Source organism: Frieseomelitta varia, unplaced genomic scaffold (assembly GCF_011392965.1).
Source record: "Frieseomelitta varia isolate USP_RPSP 00005682 unplaced genomic scaffold, Fvar_1.2 scaffold_478, whole genome shotgun sequence".
NCBI classification, from domain to species: Eukaryota; Metazoa; Arthropoda; class Insecta; order Hymenoptera; family Apidae; genus Frieseomelitta; species Frieseomelitta varia.
In genome coordinates, this window is record NW_025110232.1 from 17,768 (window position 1) to 42,465 (window position 24,698).

The 24,698-nt window shown below is 36.2% G+C and overlaps 1 protein-coding gene across 3 annotated transcripts in view; it reads left to right on the forward strand.

The window, feature by feature from the left end:
* Window positions 1-3,297: 3,297 nt before the first annotated feature.
* LOC122532850 (octopamine receptor beta-3R-like) overlaps window positions 3,298-24,698 on the forward strand; it is a 90,846-nt gene continuing 69,445 nt past the window's right edge. Inside the window, exons 1-2 of one of the 3 annotated variants that reach the window (XM_043661970.1) lie at window positions 3,298-3,862; window positions 3,955-4,081. The gene's annotated coding sequence lies outside the window, so the exon portion shown is untranslated. Of the gene's footprint in view, window positions 4,082-24,698 lie in introns of all 3 variants that reach the window. The other 2 variants (XM_043661971.1, XM_043661972.1) reach the window with 2 other exon arrangements.

The window sequence follows — 24,698 nt, forward strand, 5'->3', positions numbered from 1 at the left end:
GCCCCAGCGTGGAAAAGCACGAGCAGTAAATGACGGCAATTTATTCGAACAAACGTCGCCGAGTGAAATGGACCGATCGATCAGTACTGTGTCTGACTCGATTTCTTCGCGCTTCGCGAGATTTTCCAGAGATCGTCGTGATTTCGCGATGTTACTTCTAGCATTGAGCAACGATGTGTGACTTTCAAAATGTAGTTTGATCGTAAGTACGAGCCGACGAACAGGAAGGTCAGACGTGAAATTGGCTTGAACCCATTGCGCTGGCAACTGATTCGCGGACCATAACGAGTGACCGATAATACAATCGCTCGTCGCTTTCCTTTTCTTTTCAATTCTGTCGGCACGATATCACTGGATAGAAATTATTCAGAGGTAATAAACTTATCATTCGTTTTGCCTGGGTTAACATTTAAATATACTTGAAAACTGAGAGAGCGTTGCAATTTGGGAGAAATGATTCTCGACGTGCGTCATTTCGACGCAAGTAGTTAAAGAGATGCATTGAAAAATCAAATAGTCTATAGTGTTTGCTGACTAAAAGAACATACGGAAAGGGGGAAAGTACGGAGGTGGTTGATATGAGACATTTTTTTTTTTTTTTTTTTTTGAAAAATAAGAGACAGAGTTGATTGAGACGTAGAACAGTGTAGTTGTATGAGTCGTGACTGTTGTTCACTTAGTTAATTTATGTTCGTTACCCTATTCTGTCCGTTATTTATTTAATTACGTAATTGTATTATTGTATTAACACAATTATATTAATTATATTAATTCTATTATTATTAAATATATATATATATATATATTCCTTATATCCAATTTCTGTATTACATTCCAAGAAAATGATTTCAATTTTTGGAGAAACATGTTTGGAGCAAAGCAACTGCTGGAATTTTTGAAGCGAATTCTTGTCGAAAGGAATTACAATAGTTCCGTCGTATCTTGGCCGAAGATTATATACAAATCGTACGGGAAATGATTTATTTTCAGGCAGAAATTTCTATTCTCGCGCGCGAGACCATCGAGATCGATCATAGGATCCGACGACATGACACTAGGAAATTGAAATCTCAGTATGTTGGCACATTACGCGTAGGAGGATTGTAGGATCGTTGGCTTGCGTACAAAATAGCGGTGGTAAACAGCTATTAATAAACAAATAATAATGATAAGCTATTTTCATAGCAACACATTCGGCAGAAGTAGAAACGCTTCGAACCTAACTTCTCGTTCGTGTTACAAGTTTCTACGCTCCCTCGAATTTTGTGCTTTTCTCAGCTTCTCGACAATACGAGGCTCTTTTATACCCTACTCGGTGCAGCATTCTCGAAAAGTGCATGACGCGTGCGATGCACATTTCCTGGCCATTTGCAGCCAAATCTCTTTGCGTAGTTCCATGCATGCCAATTCTCATGTATATTCTACGAATCGCTGTACAACCTCAATCGATGTTCCAGACTAAACATTCGATGTCTTCCCGTTTCTCCCCTCGTTGTCCACATTCACGCACCACGAGCAGAAACAATTACGCCGATATTTATCCGAACAACGTCCACATACTACGTCGCGAACAATTTAACAACACTCACTCTGGCGAGTGAAAAATTTCGCCTTAAATTTCGGACAGCTTTCGCCTCGCGACATTCACGTCGTTTGTGTTTAGCTCTTTCATCTCGGCTCGATTGTTGAACAATTCTTGCAACACGAAAATTGCACGAGATCGTTTCGCACTTCGTGGAACGACAACGCTTCGTCATCGCTGTCGCATTCTACGCCACCGTCAACTAAGAAGCATTGTTCCCTCGAAGTTGGATGCCGGTACAACAGCTCCAACGATCGATCGATCATTATCCCGTTGTTATTCACGCGCACGAAAATTATTTCGCCGATGTTAATTGAACAAATACGAAGAGGAGCTCGCGGTAAATGCGAAAAGTAACGCGCACGCCAGTTGTATTGGTCGTTAATATGTTATATTCGTTAACGTGTTATTAGGCAAGTTCACCGGTCGTTTAAAATTCATTAGCGTTATTGTTGATCTTTCATTATTGCCGGAACGCGGATTTGCGAGCTGCAATCTGCGAAAACGTATTAAATGCCCAATGTGGAATATATCGCGAATGAAGCAAATTTCTTCGGTGAAAGTAGCGTAAAACTGTAAAATGAAATTCACACTAACGGCCCTACCAGGAAATCAATTTGATTCGAGCATTCCTTTCACACTAGAACTACCAAAGTGGTCAAAGTGATCAATTTGCAATTGGAGATTTTATATATTTATAACGGTATATTTTATATTTATAACAGTATATTGGATATTCGATTGGAAATTTTATATATTTATAACAGCATTTTTTTATATATTTATAACAGTAACTATAAATTTATTTATATTATATAATAAAAATATTTTTAAATTATAATTTTAACATTAATTAATTATTGAAAAAATTTTATAATTTATTATTTATATTTAAAAATTAATTTAAATATATAATATTATATATATAATTATTAAAAGAAAAATTTTTATAATAATATAAAATTATGATATAATGATTAAATTAGTAATATAATTTTATATATATTTTTAGATATTCGACTGACTTTTAAGAAAATATATTAGCATCGTAGCAAATATATTAGTAATTAAATAATTTTTAATAAAATATATTAGCATTACAGCAAATATATTAGTAATTATATTAAAAATATATTAATAGAAGCTATTAACTTTTCCTTGTATCTTTAATTTCTTTGCTGCAAATGTTATACTTTAGTCGTCGATCGTTTTTAGCGTTAAATGAAAATTTAACTTTCTAACTTCTCCATCTTTTCAATTTGCCTTCTTGTCACGTTCTTTGGAAGCTCGTGTTGAAGTTTAGGCCGCCTCCAAAAAAGTCAGAAGCTCTTTTCACGTGTCGCACGTGGAATATCCGACTAGGTCAAAAAAAAAAAAAAAAAAAATCGTAAATTAATCGTAACTGCGATCGTGTCAATCATACAGTCTCGTTTCGGTATGTTGGTGAAATTTCTAAACGTAACGGAGAGAGAATTTTAAGAGAATTTGATTGACATGAGACTTCAGAGGATTTCGAAAGAAAGAAAGAAGAGAGAGAGGACGGCGCTCATAGATGGACACTGGCGGCAAGCTACGTGACGGTCAGAAAAAGAGAGAATCGGTGAAAAAGAGTGGCACGCCGCGAGAGAGAAAGACTGCGAGAGACGTCGCGGGCGTGAGGGGGAGAGGTCCGGCGCCGCGGCACGTCGCGACGCTCAGTCTACCGGCGTCGTCCGTGCAACGTGAACGCTCCGAGCCGCTACTTTGCCGGCTAAAGCCGCGTGCAAACGCGACTCTCGCTCGTCCTCCCCACTGGAATCCCCCCTCCCCCCGAAAATTCCCCACTCGCCGTCATTTTCGCGCTCAAAGTGACTCCTCCGACCCTTTCGTCCTCAGTATTCGGTCGAGTGTCTACCCTGCGAAATCGCGGCGTTTTTGTAGTTTGAGATTCTCAAGCCTCAATGTGTTTTGGCCCCTCCTTGGGGAGGGGAGAAGGGGGGAGGCGACTTGGTGTGAACTTGTGCTCGCGATACAATTTTTATTCCGCGTGTGCTTTTCTTTTTTTTTTTTTTTAATCTGAGCAGGAATAATTGCGATCTGGTGGAGAATTAGGGCCTCGAAGGTATTTTCACCGCGCTGAAAAAAGAAGTTTCTTTCCCGTTCCTTGAGAAACGATTGCCAGCGATTTTTTCGAGGAACCTTCTCACGGCGAGTCGACTCGAACGCGACAGGATTTACCGACAGCGATTGACAGGATTTACCGCCGCTCGCAATGAAAATATGATCCCAGTGTCGAACTCGGTACGTTGAGATTGGCAACGGTGACATGGGACAGTGATGTCCGCGGTTTCGAGCTCGGAGGGACGATGGTTTTTTTTTTTTGAATATCGCAGGGAATTTGAAGATGAGACGTTGCCAGAAGTGGAGGGACACCGCCTCTTGAGGGGGTGGATTCTCTTTCACGCGGAGAAAAAGCCAAGCATTCTCGCAATGAGGAGTTCATGAAAAATGGACGAAGCGGTAAAAGCTTTGGTTTTCGAGCTCTTACGTTTACTTTCTTCTCTTCTCTCTCTCTCTCTCTTCTCTCTCTCTCCCTCTCTTTTTCTTCTCGACATCGATTCATCGTCCGAGCAGCTTGCATTAAAAATTCGTGTGGAACGTTGCCGGACAATCGTTCGATATCGCTCGTAAATCTACCGGCTATTCTTGACTCGTCAATCAATTCTTTCTTTCCTTCTTTCTCTTCAATCCGTGAACGCGAGACCCTATAGCTAATAGTCGACGACTATTTTCGATCGGTTTTTCTTTATTTGGAAATTCCTCCCCCCCCCCCCCCTTCAAGTCGCGTACTATTTCAGTCTGCGAAGAATGACATCCACGCTGTTTTCACTCTAGTTTTCGCAAATTCGGACCGTGAGACAAGAAATTTGTTATTGTTGGAACGTTGATCGTTTCTTGAACACCGAATGCCGGACCACTTCTTCTTTCGTCTTTTACCTAGTGAGATTTCATGAAAATTTCGCCATTCGTTCGCACACTCATCTGCCAACGATACAACGTGTCAAACTTCCTTGTTTTCTTTATTTTTTCATTTTTTTTGTTTCTGAGGTCATTATACGCAAGCAGAAGATCGATTCACTGTCGAAACTCGTTTTACTCGGAGTACAAATGAACTGTAATCTCGTGATTCTCGAAACAACGTCCCTCGAGATCATTTTTAAACTTGCTGCAGTCGATGACAGGGGAAACACTTAGGTTCCATAATTGTAAACCGCGTAAGTGACTAGCTTATTTCGATAAACGAAGCGCAACGTGTGTTTTTAATTCGCGACGTTTAATTTTTAATCACACACGCGTATGCAGAGTGTTATCTTTTCAGTTAAAAAAAAAAAAAAAAAACAAAGAAAGAAGAATAAAAGAAGAACGAAATTTTCATAATTTCCGGGGTCGTTGGCAAAAATTCGCTTCAAAGTTGGAACGAAAATTGGAAACTTTCTCGGTTTTATCGCCGCTCGGAAATATTGTTGCCAGTTTTATTACCTATCGCGAGACGTAGCGTTGCGCGAAAGCGTCTTGAGGAAACGCGATGAGAGATGCTGCCGTTCGAGCAGACAGAAACTGTAACAAACGTTATAAAGAAAAACAGAGACCGACCGATCCTCCTCCCCTATGTGAACACACAGAGAATGCAATATCCCGCTGCGTCGAGGAAACACCACGGCTCCGTATCTTTCACCCTACATGAGCTTCTAAAATCCGCGTGGCGTGAGTTTCGTAGGACAATGTGGTTGCTACTGTTTCGCTAAAAAGAAAGAGAGAAAAAAAGTTTCGTTGAATATGTAGCTGCTACTGTTTCGCTAAAAAGAAAAAAAAAAAAAAGAATGGAGGAATTCATTAAACTGCATCCTATGTTAGAATTGAACTGTACCCTATCCTACTCTAACTGAAAGAATTTGCTTTAGTAAATTACGAAAGGAGGAAAGTAATATTATATGTTACTTTACTAATATTATTAGTTCTATAATTAGAATTTAATTCTATATAGAATTTATTATGTAATTTAAATATTTTTATATTACTTTTTTTCATTTTATTTACATATATCTTATCCTATCCTAACTCGAATTTACTTTAGTAAATTACGAAAAGAGGAGAGTAATATTATACGTTACCTTACTAATATTATTAGTTCTATAATTAGAATTTAATTCTATATAGAATTTATTATATAATTTAATTTACATATTTTTATATTTTTTTTACATTTTATTTACATATTTTTGTAATTTAATTTGCTATCCTAACTAGGATTTACGTTAATAAATTACGAAAAGAGGAGAGTAATATTATATGTTACTTTACTAATATTATTAGTTCTATAATTATAATTAGAATTATAATTATTTAATTCTATATAGAATTTATTATATAATTTGTTATATTAATTCTATATAGAATTATATTTTTATTTTTTACATTTTATTTACATACATCTTATCCTATCCTAACTAGAATTTACTTTAGTAAATTACGAAAGAAGGGAAGTAATATTATACATTACTTTACTAATATTATTAGTTCTATAATTAGAATTTAATTCTATATAGAATTTATTATATAATTTAATTTACATATTTTTATATTTTTTTTACATTTTATTTACATATTTTTGTAATTTAATTTGCTATTTTAATTAGGATTTATGTTAATAAATTATGAAAAGAGGAGAATAATATTATATGTTACTTTACTAATATTATTAGTTCTATAATTAGAATTTAATTCTATATAGAATTTAAATATGTTTATTTTTTTTTACATTTTATTTACATACATCTTGTCCTATCCTAACTAGAATTTACTTTAGTAAATTACGAAAGAAGGGAAGTAATATTATATGTTACTTTATATTATTACTTCTATAATGAGAATTTAATTCTATATAGAATTTATTATATAATTTAATTTACATATTTTTATACTTTTTTACATTTCATTTACATATTTTTATAATTTAATTTGCATATACCCTATCCTATCCTAACTAGAATATATATTTTACTATATTTTATTATTTTATGCAGATTTTTCCTCTTTATCTTTCATGTCAGCTGTAGCTAGAAAGAGTTTCGTATATGTACAGTGGTTCCACGATTAGATTTTGCGCGGAATTACATCTGGTTCGTTGAATTGTATTTGTACATAAATTGACGCCGTAACTGGAATATTACAGACATTTTCAAACCCGATACTGCAACGTATCATATTTTCACGCGATATCGCCAATGTATTATTTTAATGTCCTAAGTTTCAAATCCTATACACACAATCCGATGAAATCGCGCAATCGAAAAGCGTCCATTATAATTTATAGCTCAATTAGAAAAAGGAAGCAAAGGGGGGAATATCTTTCAAATCTTTAAAAACTCACCCACTTCCCGAAGACGGACACACACGCGCGAACGTTTACTATAATTCTGCTTAATAAAATTTGTTTCCCGTTATCTGGCATCGCGTGACAGGCGTGGTCTGTCCAACCTACGCGTGGGACACTCGATTTCAAAATAAGATACTGTCTCCACGTGCCAACTTGCGTACGTTTCTCTCTCTCTCTCTCTCTCTCTCTCTCTCTCGCGTTCGAGGCGCACGCGTTTCCAGTCGCCGAGCATAAATCATGTCTAACGATTGCGCGAACGACTCTTTATTTCCCCGTTAAATAAAGTTCTCAAAGGTTCTTCGTTTGATCGTGAACGGGGACATACCTGTGCAATATGTACAGGGTGGAAAGAAAAATTCTGTCATAGATGAATTCTGACGTCTTCGATTTGATGGATCCTTGACTTTGAATTTCAAGATTAAAATTATTTCTTGCGTTGTGTTCTATTTATCAGGAAGGTAAAATTTTCCTAGATCGCAACTTAATGGTTCTCTTGAGAAGTTTCTTAATCGTGTTTAGCACTGCGAACGCGTGCGTCCTAACAGCGCCTTTATGCTTCTGCACGCGTGAATTTTACGTAATTTTCGTATTAGGTTTCACTAACATTTGATTTATCATAGTTGTAGCATCAGCGTGAGTCTAAATAATCAAATGATAAAACTAAAACTGTTAACATTATTCGAAACACGCGTTCAGAACTTAAAGTCGCTGTTAGAACGCGCGCGCCCGCAGTGTTAAATGATCAAGAAACTTTTCTGCCATTTTTCAAAAGAACTGTCAGGTCCCTTGGAAAAGTTCTACCTCCGTGACGAGTAGAATACAATCCAAACAAGGAGAAAAATTTTTGACTTTGAAATTCAGAGTCTTTACGTGCATTTCCATCAAATCGAAGACTTTTCTTTCCATCCTGTATGTGCACGTATAGTTTGCCAGAGCGCGTGATTCATTGAGGGAACCCGACGGGTGACGGGCACGCGTACGTAAGAGACTTTATCGAGAAAATAGATCGCTGCCGCTCGATGGTTAACCTTTTTTATTGGCGAACCGACTCGCGTTCGTTCCGCGAGTGCGTTTCATCAACGGCGAACGCTCGCACCGGAATCGCCTTGGGAATCGTTGGCGTGCAATTCGAGGCTTCCGGGCGTAAATCGTCTTATTAGAAATTCTTATGGGTGACACGTCGCCGATGATATTCCAGGCTTATTATTTATTAATTATTAATTGTCATATATTAATTTATTAATAATTTATTAAATTATTATTTCGATCAGATTTCCGTTGGGTACACTATCCTTAACTTGCGATTTTGTCATTTATCTTTCGTAGCAAGATGATTAGAAACAAATATAGCAAGCAGAATGAATTTTCGAATCAAGGATTAAATATTATTAAGGATAGTATCTCCGAGTAAGAAACGATTCAGTCAGTCGATTATTAGAAATTAGATATTAGTCAAATTAGAAATTAGATTGTTAGATATTAGAAACAAATAAAGCAACGCTGAACAATGATCTCTATATTTGTGACATATCATCTTCTGTCTTATTCGCACCTGTCAATAAGTATGATTGACGAAATGATTTCGTTGGTGACAAATTCACGACGATTCTCAATTTTAAATAAAAATTCAATCGAAATTAATATCGTAAAAGTAGAGAAATATAAAGAATTTTCGGGAGTTGTCAGAATTGTCAGAAATTTTTGGGATTCTTTTTATAATCTTTTGATTATAATTGCAATTGGGATTTCTTAGCTATAATTGCAAAATTATAAAGTACAGGATACGGTATAAAAGTTGAAAGAAAGTTATGAGGATAAAACTGTATAAATATTCCATATATAAAATATAAACTACAATAATAAATAATTATAAATAATATAAATATAACAATAAATAAACTATACAAAACTATATAAATATTTCGAATTTTCGCGTAGAGAAGCCAGTTTTTTCAATCTACCCTCTGACATTTTCTCACCTTTGATCGCAAATAATCTCGCACAGATCGCCGTTCGTCGATCACGCGCTTTCAAAACAATTTGGAGAACATCACCGTGTAATTTTTTTTTTTTAATCGAACACAGCTTACAAAAGGGGGAGCCACTGATGATAGTAAATTTCTCTTTCTTTTTCCATAAAATACTTGTATGAAACTCTTCGTTGGAAATTTGGAAAGTTGGTGCACCGTTGCTGGAAATGACCGTTTTAACCCGAATTAGCAGAGCGGAGTTGTAACACCGGTCCTTTATAGGTCCTTTAAGATCGGTGTTCGTGTTAAGGGTCGTAAGCGGGAGGATGTTTGGGTCAACGAGCAGTTGGGGCTCGTGCTTGGGGGCTTCCGGCCATTACGCTGGCAGGGCAATCGAGCTTCGGGAGGAATTAAAAGCCCGCAGTCCTTGATCTCCGCTATATTTGACAAAGTAAAGGGCGTAACGCAGATTATTTCGCGGCACTCCCACGTCCTTACCATCTATTGTTTTTCACAGTTGACAATTACGCGATCACTTAGAGAAAGTTCAAATTCTTAATAACTTCGTAGCTGTTGAAATTTAATTTCACCGGCAAAGTTTCTCACAAATCGATTTGTTTTTTTTTTTTTTCCTTTTCTTAGCGAAAAAACAGATGATAAACCTCGTTGTAGCCGAGGAGTGATTCATCGCTCGGAGAAAAAAAAAGAACAATAAGTCGCTCGTGTTTACGAGTTACGAGCATCGTTTAAGAATGGCACGAATTCCGTCATCGAGAGGAAGTGCTCGTAGCTATTACGCAACGTTGTCCACTCTTTGTTTAAAGATATTTTTATCTCCCCCTGTTGGACATTCAAGTTCATTTCAACTATCAGAAGACTAAGTCCCAAAGATATTCTAGAATCGAGAAATTCTAGAAATGAAAGTTGTCGCAAATGTCACGCTCTCCCAAGTGAAAAATCACGCGAAATTTCAGACGCGCAGCTCCAATGTGAAATTCTAAATGGTATTTACGAACGACAGGTTGGTACTTGGTGGTCGATGGAAATCAATCAGAGAGGATCACGGGGGGGGGGGGGCACGCACGACGCTTTTGTCCGTTCGAGCCATCGAGTCGCGAGAGCGATTTGCATACGCAAACGTTTTCAGCGACTGTTGGCCACCAGGTCCGATCGCGGCCACCTCTATGTCGTCTCTATGAATATTGCAGCATGTAAATTCAGCCCTCTTGAACTTGCTCTACCGTCAGCACTATTTCTGCTCTTTCTGCTCGGTCACTCTTGCTTCTCACCCGAAAAGGTCGCCGCACCGTTTCAATAACTCGTGTCAATTATTCCCGCATCGACATTCCGTGAATCCGCACAGCGCCGATTAAATCTTTTTCTGCCTTCGATGAAAATTAATGGGAGTTCCAAGAGGTGGTTTCCTTTTTCTTTTTTTTTTTTTTTTTTGGAGACAAAGTCGAGTATACGTTTCCTTGCGAGAGTCGAGTACAGCTAATTAATATTTTCGTAAATAAAGATCGGATTCAGTTAGCGAGGAAATGCTAGACTTCTCTGTTGAACTTTTTTATTCTTCAAACTCTCACAGTCGACTGTTTAAACGCTTACTCTCCCATACATTCATCCATCTCACTCGTACCAATAACTTAAAACTAAAGTCTCCAGAATTAGCCACTCTGTAGTATCTAACAGGAAATAAAATAAATTTCTAGAAAATGAGAATATTCTGTAAGTAATAAATAAATGAGAATCGCGTGGACGATCTAGAGTGCTTGGAAGTTAATTAGGTCACAGCGGGAATATTTTTTTATCATTTATATATCAACTTCGAAATTCGACTCAAGGCCAATTTGACGAAGAGAAGCGAGCTGTTTTTTTTTTCACTGAATAATTTATTTATCTTATGTATAAAGAACGTATTCTGTTTGTTTCCAACGTAATACAGCGTTCCTTGTCTCAAATGTTTGCGACGTTTACGAGTTGTGAATGTGAGAGTTTGATGAAACAGTGATAACATTTATAATTCCGTTTAACGATTCATAGGATGATAACGTGTCGAGATATTTTAATAAACAGCGTTGGATTATTCCTTCTTAATGGTCAATACGAGTGACACGTTGTTTTTCAAGAATTTTAAATGGAGGATGATCCTTCTTCTTTTTTCTTTCAATAATAATAGCTCCTATCAGTATGAGAATTGCAAATCGAACTCGACAAGTTGAAAACTCTGTCTCTCTAGCTTGTAAGTGAAGAAAGTGTTTGTCAAGAAATTAGTTGACACTTGGTCGATGCTTTAACCACTTACGCTGGCAACTGATTGCGGACCATAACGAGTGACCAAACCGTATACAACAATTCGTCGCTTTCTTTTTGAACTCGTCGATGTGATATCACCGGATAGAAATTATCGACAAGTAATAAATTTATTATTTGCTTTGCCTAGTTTGTTTCACTTGAATATACTTAAAATTGAGAATCTATTACAATTTTGAAACAAAAAATTCTTAACGTGCGTGGTACGTTATTCCAGCGTAAGAGGTTAACCACAACTGATTGTGGACCATAACGAGTGACCAAACCGTATACAACAATTCGTCGCTTTCTTTTTGTACTCGTCGATGCGATATCACCGGATAGAAATTATCGACAAGTAATAAATTTATTATTTGCTTTGCCTAGTTTGTTTCACTTGAATATACTTAAAATTGAGAAACTATTACTATTTTGAGACAAAAAATTCTTAACGTGCGTGGTACGTTATTCCAGCGTAAGAGGTTAACCACAACTGATTGCGGACCATAACGAGTGACCAAACCGTATACAACAATTCGTCGCTTTCTTTTTGAACTCGTCGATGTGATATCACCGGATAGAAATTATCGACAAGTAATAAATTTATTATTTGCTTTGCCTAGTTTGTTTCACTTGAATATACTTAAAATTGAGAACCTATTACAATTTTGAGACAAAAAGTTCTTAACGTGGTACGTCATTCCAGCGTAAGAGATAAGTTTTCGACATTCCGCCAGGAAATTATCTGTCCGCGTTGAATTGGTTGGTCACGTACTTCACTCTAACGGTGGGAGACACGGTTGGGAGATGTTTTGCTCTGCCATTTGGTTCGTCGTTCGATCATTCTCGTTATTATTAATTGTTCCGCCGCGAATTCGTACAACAGACCACATTGCCTCGACACTTTACGTGCCTTTGCTATTTATCACGCAGTCGTTTAGATAAATTTGTCAACTCGGATTCTTTTGATCTTTCTTCAAATTTGAATTTCACGTTCTTTCAAATTTGCTACTGAGAATTTGTGGAACTCGATACTTCAAATTTCTTTGTTATTTGTCATCGTTTGGAAAAATTTATCAACTCTTACAAACTGAATTTTACATTTTTCCGAAATTCTTGAAATTTGTGAAATATACCGCATCACCTTTTATTTGTGATTCGACACTTCAGACTACTTTGTCGTCCAATCGTGCAATCGTTTGGATAAATCCATCAACACGGATTCTTTTTCCAAATTTCACGTTTTCTAAAATTTCTCGAATTTACAAATTACACGGGAAATGGAGTTACATTGACGTTCAAATATTTGAACGAAGATCGTTGCCGATGTGATCTTGTTAAAGAATTTATCACTGGTACACCGGTTGGTTTTAGCTTCTTTTCATTCGTCATCCTTGGTAAAGACTTTCTTGATGTTCATCAAGCCTGCGTGAAGCACCGAGGCGATACTTGAGTTCCATTGATTGATGAGACTAGACAAAAATTGATTTATTAACGTAGTATGACAGCGAGAATTCACTCCAATCGTTCCGTCTTCGTCATTTACATCCACTCCTCCGCGTTTCACAATGAAGTTGACTTTCATCCTGTCATTATCTTGTTTTAATATCATCGGCGCGTTTTTGCCCCGAGCTTTGACTTTTCGAAAAGTTGCTTATTTTTAAATATAATACAATTAATAATTGAATAATAATTGGCGAGTATTATCGCCAGTGTCGAACATCTTAAATCGCGTTACGTAATTTCGATAGTTTAACACGCATGATTTATCAATTTAAAACAAACGAGCGCAGTGAAAGTGTTTTCAAATACGTTGGCTAATATTCTCTTTTTTCTTACTCGTTGTAAAACGACGTTCATCTCGTCTCGATTATTTTTAGATACCTCTGTGTCACTGGTGTCCACGCGTAGGCAGTCAACGCGTTAATTATTCAATGACCTTATTTATAATCTACTCCGCTCAGAAGTCTGTGACGAACTAACAAATACAGCTCTGTCTTCAACAGAAGCCTTTATTAAAAAAAAAAAAAAAAAAAAAAAAAAAAAAAAAAAAAAAAAAAAAAAAAAAAACTTTTTTAAAAAAAAAAAAAAAAAAAAAAAATACAGGGAGAACGAGCACTCCTCGTTTAAATATGAATAGTCACGTCGTGTGACCGATTTGAATTGCAACACCGTAGAGGTTTCCATAAGATTCGCATCGGGATCACGTAGTAACAGTCGTGACAGTCTCCTCCTGCCATGGGGACGCGATTTACGAGGGGCAACCTTCGAAATCGAGCCGTTTGCACTCGTGGGGATTTTCCCTTTCGTTCTCGTTGCCTTGTTTTTTTTTCTCTTCGCTCGGTGTTTCGTCGGCCGTGACATTCGCCATGCAGGTACCACTATGAAACCGTGATCGATCAGCATAGTTGGCAGTCGCGTTCTATAGGGTGGCTCGCTCGCAACCGGCGATTCCACGATATTTCGAGAGATTGCTCGCGCAGAAGGTCGTTCCCAGTGAAAAATGTCAAGTGTCAGGACGAAGATCGATCCTGCTCTCGATATTTACAGCGACAAGTTACGATGGTCACTTTCCGTGAAGCACGCGATTGTTTCGACAGAGGGAAGAAAGAAAATTATTAGCACTCCCGCGTCACCTTCGCATTAGCGCGGAAATTTCGAAACGTTACGAGCGTTTCGAGGGCGTTTTGTCTCGCCTGCTCGCGTCGCCGAGTGTCACAGATTCGTATTTTTAAAGTTTTCGGAGCATCCGGGAATCGCGGGGACACTTGAAAGTATTTATAGCGTCGTAAATTTTCGAAACTTTGGAGCGTCCTTTTAATAAGCACCGCAGGCGCTACTCGAAGTTGCGGGAATTTCCAGCGAATATTTTTAATTCCCTGGTTTTTAATTCTCCGAAGTTGCCGCGAAACGAACTTAATTTTCGAAGTTTAAAGGGGGGAGGGACGTGTCGTGGCTCGTTGGAAAATTCTTTTACATAAACGCTGTTACCTCTTTGACAATTGCAAAGTCTTCGAACCGATTGGAAAGTTTCGTCCGTTCGAAACTTTCGATTATTTTCAGAATGTCCCCGTTTCTCAAGTTGCTCGCTTGTTTCTCGTCTATCGAATCATTTTTACATATTTTTACTGAGCAAAAGAAGTCTAAAAATTTCTGTAGATAGAAATAGATAAATGTACATACGTACTTCCATCTCGATATTTGGTCACTGAAAGTTTAATTTTGTGAAAAAAAGAGAAAAGAAAATCGTACGACAATAAGTCTGAATTCGTTTTAAAGCATGAAGCCTTTATCTTTCGAAATGTATCGTTCATTTTGTTTAAAAATGTTTCTACACTATGTAGCAGATGATAAAATGAAATAAAATATTTTTCTTCTCAAAAATATTAAGTTAGGTTAAGTTATAATATATAAGTTGTCATAGTACGTAACTGAAAATTTTTTTCATGATTGAATTTACAATGAATTTGAAGATTCAAGCCTCCCCTTTACAATAACCCCTTAAAATTTGCTACATTTTTTTATGCCAATTTATTAGACTTTAAATATTAAGCGAGAACGAATATGACGTCGAAATTTTCTTGGATTTTCATCGTCTAGACCTAATATTAAAGTTTAATAAAACGAAAGGAATGAAAAAAGATCGTACATCAAGTGTTTTTGGAGGTCGCCGTGAAGAAGAAGCTTCAAATACAAATATTCTACTTTAGAGTCAGTCGTGAGAAAAATTTTTCTATACTTTTACATACTGTTTTACAACTTATAGAAAAAAATTACCTTCACCTGCTCACTTTTCAACAACGAAACGATAAATTTTAAAAGTAGAAGCTTTGAATTTATTTTCTAATTAAATATTGAAGTGAAATTTAATTAACCATCTTTCATCATTGAATATTAAATTTAAATTTATTTGAAATGAATAGAAGCTTTGAATTTCCAAATTTATCACTACGTTCTTTTCACAAATTTGTGACTGTTCATTGCTACATTTATCGCTATATTCTTTGCACAAAATTATAACAGTTTAAGTACGTAATGGTCGATGTACATTCTATTCATCGCTATCGGTTTTCCACTTCTAACTATCCCAAACATTTATGGTGTTAGTTTCGTGTCCTTGGTTCGTTAACAATGCTCGATGGCACAGACTTTCGACAATGTCGAATGAATTGGTTTTGCGATTCGAGTATTCGGATGTTTCGTGGCGCGTTCGAAGCGTCGGGGTTCAATCGGATCGCGTTCATCAGCCACCGCAGGTGGAATTTACAAGGATCGTCGAAGGTTTCGTATAAACTTTAAAGGAGGGAGCGATCGATCCTTGATGAACACCGATGGAATTCCTTTAAGCAGTCACTTTCGAATTTCCACTTGGTTGTTCGCGTTAGCACGAGCTGAGGGGAGGGAGGAAGGTGAGATACACAGGAAATAAATCCTCTGTAAGGACAATCATTATACTTACATTTATCTAACAGCTGAAACTATAAAATTTTTTATAATTGCTGATAATGAACGTAGGTATAATGTTGATATAATACATTATACTTAAATTTATCTAACAGCTGAAACTATAAAATTTTTTTATAATTGATGATAATTATAATGAACGTAGGTATAATGTTGATATAATACAATATAATATTTATATTTATTTATAATATACAATATAATGATATAATATATTTATTTATATTATATTTATACAATATAATATTATAATTATATTTATTATATTATATTATATTATATTACAATATAATATTGTAATTATATTTATTTATAATACATTTATATAATATAATGATACAATATATTTGTATATAATATACAATATAATACAATATAATGAGAGGAATAAGAATTTCAAAAGAAATTCTCGAGGATTCTGGAGACAGTCGTGAATCAGTTGACATAAAATATTATTATTCGAGGTAATTTACATAAACTCAACTTCTCATCGATAGTTCGTGAAACGATGAAGGAAATTTTTCAGGAAATCGAAATTACGTAACATCTGCGTACTATACTTGGTGATTGCTTGAAGTCACAATGTTACTAGAGAAATACAGTTAACAAAATTTCGTGCTAAATGCTAATCGTTTAAACAGAATGATCATTTCCAATGCTGCATCATTTTATTATTTGAAGTGATACTTCGCATACTCGCTATTTCGTATAAATATAAGTTGCTGGTAGATGATACGGAAAAAATGTTTGTGGGGAGAGGCAAAGAGTTAACTTATCGACGCGCGATATCACGTGTTCCATCTTTATTCTATTTGTTGTGTATTTTATTCGAAGCCCACGTGTACTTCGCGCCGAAGATTTTTCCCTCGTTGTTGCTTTTTACCCGACGCTTCGGTCTATATTTTATTTCGTTCCATTTAACTCTGCCTCTCTGCGTGACCATTTCTGTTTCATTTCTAGCCAGCTCTTTGTTCTCCATTTACGCCATATATTTCACTTTTATCCCTCATTCTCGCTTTGCCCCTATCGTTGCGCCTGTTTTCATTCCTCTGTCTATTTTCGTCCTGTCTGCCGATCGGAAACGCGCGATCGTTCTGTTTCAGAGTAGAATCGTTGCGAGGCATTTCCCGATTCTTCTCACGATCGACACTTTCGATAGTCCGAGTCCGAACGATCCTTTCTTTTTTTGAGAAATCGATCGAAGCAATTCTACAATTGAGAAACTGAGAAATTGACAACTCTGGACTAAAATATTTTTTATTTATTAGTCGAGTAGCCTTCCAACGAAATCCTAGCAAAGAATTTAGCCACGAATTAACACGTTCCGTGCCGGGCCAATTTTTGTTTATTTTCCGTTTAGTTCGTGTAATTAATAATTTTTCTGAAGCGTGTTTTATAATTATTATAACAGTGCAGAAATTATTAATTAACAAGAAAAGTGTCTGAGGTTTAAGAAGCATTACAGAACAAGAGTGATAAATTTAATTTCAAGGTATTATTTCAATAGACAATTGTTTAATGATTGTCAAAATTAATATGAAATAAAAGATTTCGAATATTACTGTTCCTGTACTGAATAATAATAATAATAATTTATTATGTAAATTATACAATACTGTAGAATAGTAATTGTATAATAATAAATATAATAAAATATGATATAATTTATTACGTAAATTATTTTATATTATAGAATATTAATTATATAATATATATAATTAATTATATAATATTTAGGATACTTATTATAAAAATTATAATACCGTGGTAATAATACTAAATACTAATGCTCGACTCGTGAAGATTCCACTGGGACAGTCAATCGATCGCGTGTTTCTCAGCTGACCAGTCAATATTCGTAAAAGAACGGAGATGGAAAAGTTGAACGTTCCGGCGGCGGTTAGCTTAGCATTAAATTATACCATCAGGCTCGTGAATATAGAACGAGCCTGGTTGCACAAAGGTGAAGGAGAAATCGTTGATGGGACATCTTAACGTAACGACCGGCTGCCTGATGAAACGTTAATAATAACTACAGTCCGAGTAACGAGCGCCTCGTTTCTCTGTCTCGTCGTCTTTGTAACGTCCAGCGAGTTAAATAAAAAGCTCGTGCGCCTGGAAAGCGGATCGAAACGCGGTTGAAAGCGTTGCACAGGTCGCAATTATCTGAAAGATAATGCGCGTTCGATCGTTTTTTTCTTTTTTTCCCTTTTTTTTTTCTTCTTCTCGCGGCTTTCCTTTGTTTCTTTGTTCCTTTCGTTATTGAGTTGTTCCCTGTCTAGGTTCGCTCGTTTTATTCTCTATTTTTTTTATTTATGTTTCATTTGTGTGGGTTCGTCTCCCCCTACTCTTCCTATTTTTAAATATTTTGTCCTCTCGAAGTTAAATTTGTGAAAAGAAAAAAGAAAGAAAAGAAAAAGATTAGCCTCGAGTGATGTTACAGTATCGGACAGATAGCTGTAACAATTTATATATATCGGGCGTTTGATTTTATTTTTTTGTTTTGCATTCTTCGTGACAAAATTCATTTCAACTGAAACTTGCGACACCGAGTAACTTAATTCTAAACTAACGATCAATTAAAAATTGACACATTACTTGTACAAAATTAATACATTATTATACATTCTAAACTACAATTATACAGTGTACAACCAATTAAAAATTAATATTGATTTATTTAAAAAAACTCAATTCATTGTGTCTTCTAATGATTTTATGTGATTTTTAACTCTTCTTTCGGTCATTTTTGATCCAGTTGTATCTCTTTAACGCTTAAAAATGTCTCAAGTTCTTGAACGAAACTGTAAGAAAATTGTTATCAGGACGTATGTAGAATTTGTTAGGTTTTGCGTTGAACATCTTCTTACGGAACGTTTTATTTCTCGAAACGGGAGTGAAATTCAATTTGTGGAGCGTGGTAGCGTCAAGATAGGTTTATTTAATCCAATGACGAGTCGAAAGAACTGTGTATCTCTGTGAACTAAATTAGAATCGTACGTATCGTGCTCCATCATTCCACAACTCTATCGAATCTTCTTCGCTTTCAAACACTTGTACCTTCATTTCTCATTGTTGCAACCAATTTCTAGAAAAAGGATTGCAGAAAACACCCAGTATTTTTGTTCTCATTCTAGAATTCTATCGAATCTTCTTCTCCTTCAAACACTTGTGTTGCCATTTCTCATTATTACAACCAGTCTGTAGAAAAAAATTCGTAGCAGAAAATGCCTAGTATTCGCCTGTTCTAAAACTGTATACCAAGTCTTCTTCTCTGTTTCTTTTTTTTTTTTTTTGCATTTTTATTCCTCGCTGCAATTTATAGAAAAAAGAAAAGAATCACAGAAAACGTCAAATATTCGCCTATTTTGGAACGTCGTCGAATCTTCCTCTTCTCGTCAGATGCAGACACGCAATTTCATTTCTCAGTTTCTGCTACAACCAGTCTACAGGAGAGAAGATCAAACGTAGAAAATGATGTTCGCCTATTGTCGACAAGCTTCCGTCGAATGGATGGTGCGGAGGAAATCGAGCCAGTCCCCCGATATCCACGCCGGCCGTGTGCCTATTCGCATTTCCGCCGGAACTACGGCGTTTCGGGTGCCATTAATTACGCCCATTGAGGCTTCGCATCTCGATTCTAGAACGCGCGTTTCTCACGCCGCGTGTCTGTCACGCTGTAAAATGATCTAGACCTTGCATCTCCGCTGGCCACCGCCATTGTCGTGCTGTTGCTCTGCGTTAACGATAACGAGAAATATCATTCGTGTGAAATCGACGATTCCAAGCAACATTTCCCTCTCTCACTCTTTTCTTTTAAATAAAATTTCAAGCATTTTTATTCTTAGTAAAATAAAATTCTTTTTCTTTTCGAAAAGAATTTACAGAGTTCGACGATGCTAATTTTGAATATTCCCCATTTTTTTTTTTCTTTTTTCTTTTGTTCGAGCGTTGGGTTCTTGGAATGTGCTCAGTTATTGTTGGCTCGTTAACGCAACGATACAGGATGTCTAGTAGTACAGTTACAGACACCGGCGCAATATAGCGTGTTAAGCCTTATCTAACAAGCCTTATCTTACACAAGCTGTGGTCGTTGACGTGTTCTCGTACTCGTGATGAATCCAGAGGAAGTAGATGATGATACTCGTTGCGTCTTGCGTGAGAGACCTGGAAACCTTGGAGTTAAAAACTTTTAAGATCGGACGATTACCGAATGAAGGAGTTTATAGCGTAGCGAATTTTCTTCCATTCTGAGGTGGACTTTGTCAAGTTTGCCGAGCAATGTTACGCCACGGAAGATTTGTCTGTATTCGACCAAACTGTAAACCGCCTTTGACTTAAAAAAAAAGAAGAAAAAAAATTGGAAAATTCAAAAGGGAAATCCAATTTGCGACCCGTCAAAGAGGAAGAAAATTAAGCAACGTTCCTCTTTCTTAACTTTTTTGGTTCAATTACACGATGACACTTAAAATTTTGAAAATTTAAAATCAGATCCACCAGAGTGGAAGGAAATTGAATAACATTCTTCTTTCGTACTTTTTCTCTCCGACAAAGTAGAAAGTTACAACGAGAAGCGTAACTGTACCAGCGACAATGAAAAATTGTCGATAATTTAATTAATTAAATTGATGCAACTTCGTTGCAAAAGCATTGTACAACGATCCGTTTTCAAGCGTCGAAGTCTCTACAGTCTTTGACAGTCACGAATTCTTCCTTCTCGAAGAGTGACTTTACAAGAGTGACTTTACGTTAAAAACATTAAAAGAACTGTTCGTAACTAGATTCACCATCATTTTGAAGACTCTCTTTGAAACATACTGCATAATTTTATTCCTTTATCACCGTTTGAGTGTTGAAGTTAAACGAACAAATAATCAAAAAGTTCCAACATTTTGTCATCTAAATCAGAGCTAGCTAACTGACGGTCCGCCCTTACTTTCCTCGTAGCTAGCGCTATCCCCTCCACTGCGTCGATTTGGAGAGACCAGTGCAGTGGAGGGGATACGGGCCGCCAGTTCTGAATCTAACTTTAGTGTTCCAAGTTCAATAAAATGGTAAAAAAAAATTGTACAGCAAGTTTGAATAGGTCGTTGAAAAAGGCAAGTTTCACTCTTCAAAACTAAAATAGATTCAGTTGTGAAAAAAATTTTTGTTGTGATAATTTTTACAATTTTCAGGGAAAATAAAAGTATCTTTATTCATTACACAATGATATCGTCTTCTCGAAAGAAAACACGTTCCCGATCAAAATAGAAACGTCGCGCTCTAAAACGAAATCAAGTGGTTAGACGATCATTCTTTGCCAAGGTGCAATTTTTCACTGTCGCTGGTACGTCCCTTCGCCTTACGTATAATCCAAGAGTTCAACGCTCGTTATCCCATTCCTTGAAAGTTCGGACTAAACTATCGGATCGTTTTATCCCGCGTCACGAAGGTTCCATTGCACTTTTATCAAGCAATGCTACCAACTTGTGCTGTGTAACCATCCCCAGGAGCTGTCGTCCCAGAATCGTTCGATTCTTCCGGGAATTGCGCAACGATTTCCCTCTCTCTCTCTTTCTCTCTCCGGCTGGCAAGTTCCTGGTCCGATTTTGCGTTTGACACCCGGATGACCTGGGATTACGAAGTCGTTTTCAAGGCGTGCGCGCGGAGACGGAGGATTTTGCAAGCTGGGACACTGTCTTTTCCGTAGGGTGGCAGGTGGTTCGGGACGAACTGCGTCAGAGGCACAGGTCGGATGACGAGGAAGCCAGCTTGTTCGGTGATGGAACGTTTGCGGTTAGACGGAGCGAACAGTGATAAGTCGTGCAGCTCGGAGAGGGAATTCATTTCGGGGCATACGTTGCAAACGAGAAGCTCCCATTGTGCTCCAGTTGTCGTGTCTGTCGTGCTTCTCACCGATTCCTCTCGTCCGTATATTTTCGACATCTTTTGCTGTTGATTTGTTAACGATCGAGCAGATTCATTGAACAGTTCACGAGAACGTTTCTGTTTTTTGTTCTGTCTTTTCAGAACGAAGGATCACTTGCGTGTTCCGAGCCGCGAAAATACTTATATCTTCTCTCTGGTAATTTGAAGATACATTCCGAAATTGGGAAAAAATTATCATGGCAGCTTTACTCTCAATTACTTTAATAAATAAAATTCCTCTTTCTAAATATTTTGCTGTTCATTTGTTGATAATTGAGCAGATTCATTGTTTCTTGAAAGGATTAGCCGTGAAAGTTATACACGAAATATTTATTTATACTTTCTTCTATAACACTAATTTAAAGACACGCTTCGAAATTTGAAGAAAATCATTGATCACTCTCTGACCATAGCGACAGATTCACTCTCAGTTACTCCAATAAATGAATTCCTTAAATCCTTAATCTTGTTGAAACAGTAGCACCTCAATCAGCGAACGAATTCTACAACAAATCTACGATATTACGAATTTCCAACATCTGAAAACCCAGAAACCCAGAAAAGAATTCTAATTCCTCTCGATCCGGGGCAACAATGGAATTAATCGTCGTCATACGTTCATCCACGAAACATTAAACGTTCGCGTATAAGAGAAATTTTTAAGAGAAACTTTTAAGAAATTTTAGTGAAACTTTTAAGAGCATTATTCACTCCGCGCAATTCAAATCGATAAAGGAACATACGAGCTGTCAGTCATCGATTCCGATGAAATTTGGCGTAAATGTAGCTTTCGAAAAAATATTTGACATGATTCGTGATTTTTTTTTTCTTAATCGGATATCGTCAATGTTGAAGGGATGAAAACTACCTTCAAAGTTAGGATGCAATCGTATTGTCATTATATATTTTGACAGCCAAATAAAGTTTTATAATTTATAATTGAAAATATATTTATTTCTATTGAATTTAATCTTATAATATTTCATTCTAAAATTAATTCATAATTAAATAATATAAAATATATACTAAAAAATAATATAAGTAAACTAAATAATAATAATATAATTCTAAAAATTAATATTTTTATAATAATTTAAAATATATAAATAATATATCTTTGAAATCACAATTCAATATTTTTATTAAACTATTTAAATGAATTATTAAATTAAAAAAATAATATATTTACTGGAATTAAACGAATTAATAATATTAAAAAATTTATTAATTTACAATTATAAATTTTAAAATTTATGAAATTTTTTCCATGTATAATAAATAAATATACTGAATAAATGAAAAGATAATAAACAATAAATTATAAAAATTATAAATAAATGTTTAAATCAAGAAATAAAATTTATCAATAATATAATTTCTCTAATTAAATTTAAAGAAAATGGAGAACCAACATTACATGAACATAAAATAAATCACATTATTATTAATGAACGTATAAAATTAATTATTCCTTTATTAATAAAAAAGCCTTGGTTGGCTTATTTTTAAAATTTTTTTTTAAAAACTAGCCTTGGTTGGCTGTCAAAATACATAAGCCGCGCCTTTGTTTCTTTTTCAAGGGGGTGTTGTTAAAAAATATTTCACAACATATTTTTATATGTTGTTATAAAATGTTAAAAAATACACCAACTCGTCGAAAACAGCAAAATTAATTTCCGAACAACCCTATATTTTGTTGAAAGTATCTCGGAGATACAATTCATCGAAGATACAGTTTCCCGTGTCAATCGACGAAATCAACGACTTTCGAATTTAACGTGAGACAGGCACACGCATGATCGGAGCTTGTTTGCATTTCACTTCGAACACACCCCTCGAAGACGAGGAAGACATTTTTTCGGGCAAGTCAAGTATACATGCAGCTTGTCTCGGTCGATAGCTCCAGCCGCGCGCTGTTTGCTTTAACCTTAAAGTATACTGGTTGGAACAGCGGGAACGTTTATGCGGGAAGTTTGCTCGCGCGTTCGCCCTATTGTACGGCCCTCCGGGCATTTCTTCCCACCCGTTCTCCTCCCTCTCCACCCAAAACGAAGGTTTAGCAAATGTTTATGTTACTCGAAGCGCGGAATTCCCGTGTTCGCGGCGTGTTTCGCTCTGGAAATTAAGAGAGGAGAGACTTCTTGCGCTGCGCTGTCGAGAACTTTTTGTCCCAAAATCGTAATGTTCTCTCAGTTTTTCAGTATATTTACGTGAAACGAAATAGGCGAAACAAATAATAAATTTATTACTTGTCAGTAATTTCTGTCCAGTGATATATCATACCGTCGAGTTCGAAAATATGTACGGTTTGGTCACTCGTTATGGTCCGCAATCAGTTGCCAGCGCAACGTGGTTAATAACGTTGCGCACGAGTTTTCGAGTGAAAGAGACAGAGAGAGAGAAAGAGACAGAACAAACACCGCGACATTTCGCTGACACACGTGTGCAAAACCGTTACGTCGCCGCTGCTTTTCGTTTTCAATTAATCGCGAAACTGTGGCTCGGAGGACGAGGAGTCGCGGTGTCGAGTGTGTTTCGTCTAACGCGTTGGCTGTCACACGATGTGCTCTCAGCGAGGCAGCAAGAGAATTTTCCAATATTCCAAGCGTACAATGATGAAACGATAAGAAGGATATTTGTTGAAGATCATACTCTTAATGCATAGTCGGTTACTCTTGACAACTGTTTGTAAGAGTGAGAGTGAACTATTTTAGAATGGCACCCTTGCTAGTGCCATGACGAAAATGTGAAAGCAACTGCCCGTAAAGGATCACGCCATAAAATGCAAAAGAGGGAAGGACCAGCATGCCTGATGTGAAAGAAACTATGTTACCAAAACAGAATCATGGCTCGAAAAATGAGAACCTCATTTCAGTACAATACACCGTGCATAATGCACGTTTCAATTAAAGTCTGCAATCGTTGAATAGTGCACTTTTCATTTAGCCAGCTGTGATGTTCAAAATTTTTTCTTGCTGACGATATTCATTTTGTTTTAATTCTATCCTAAACATCTGAACAAAATAATGGCCCCAGATGGTCTGTATTATAAAATATTGCCTAG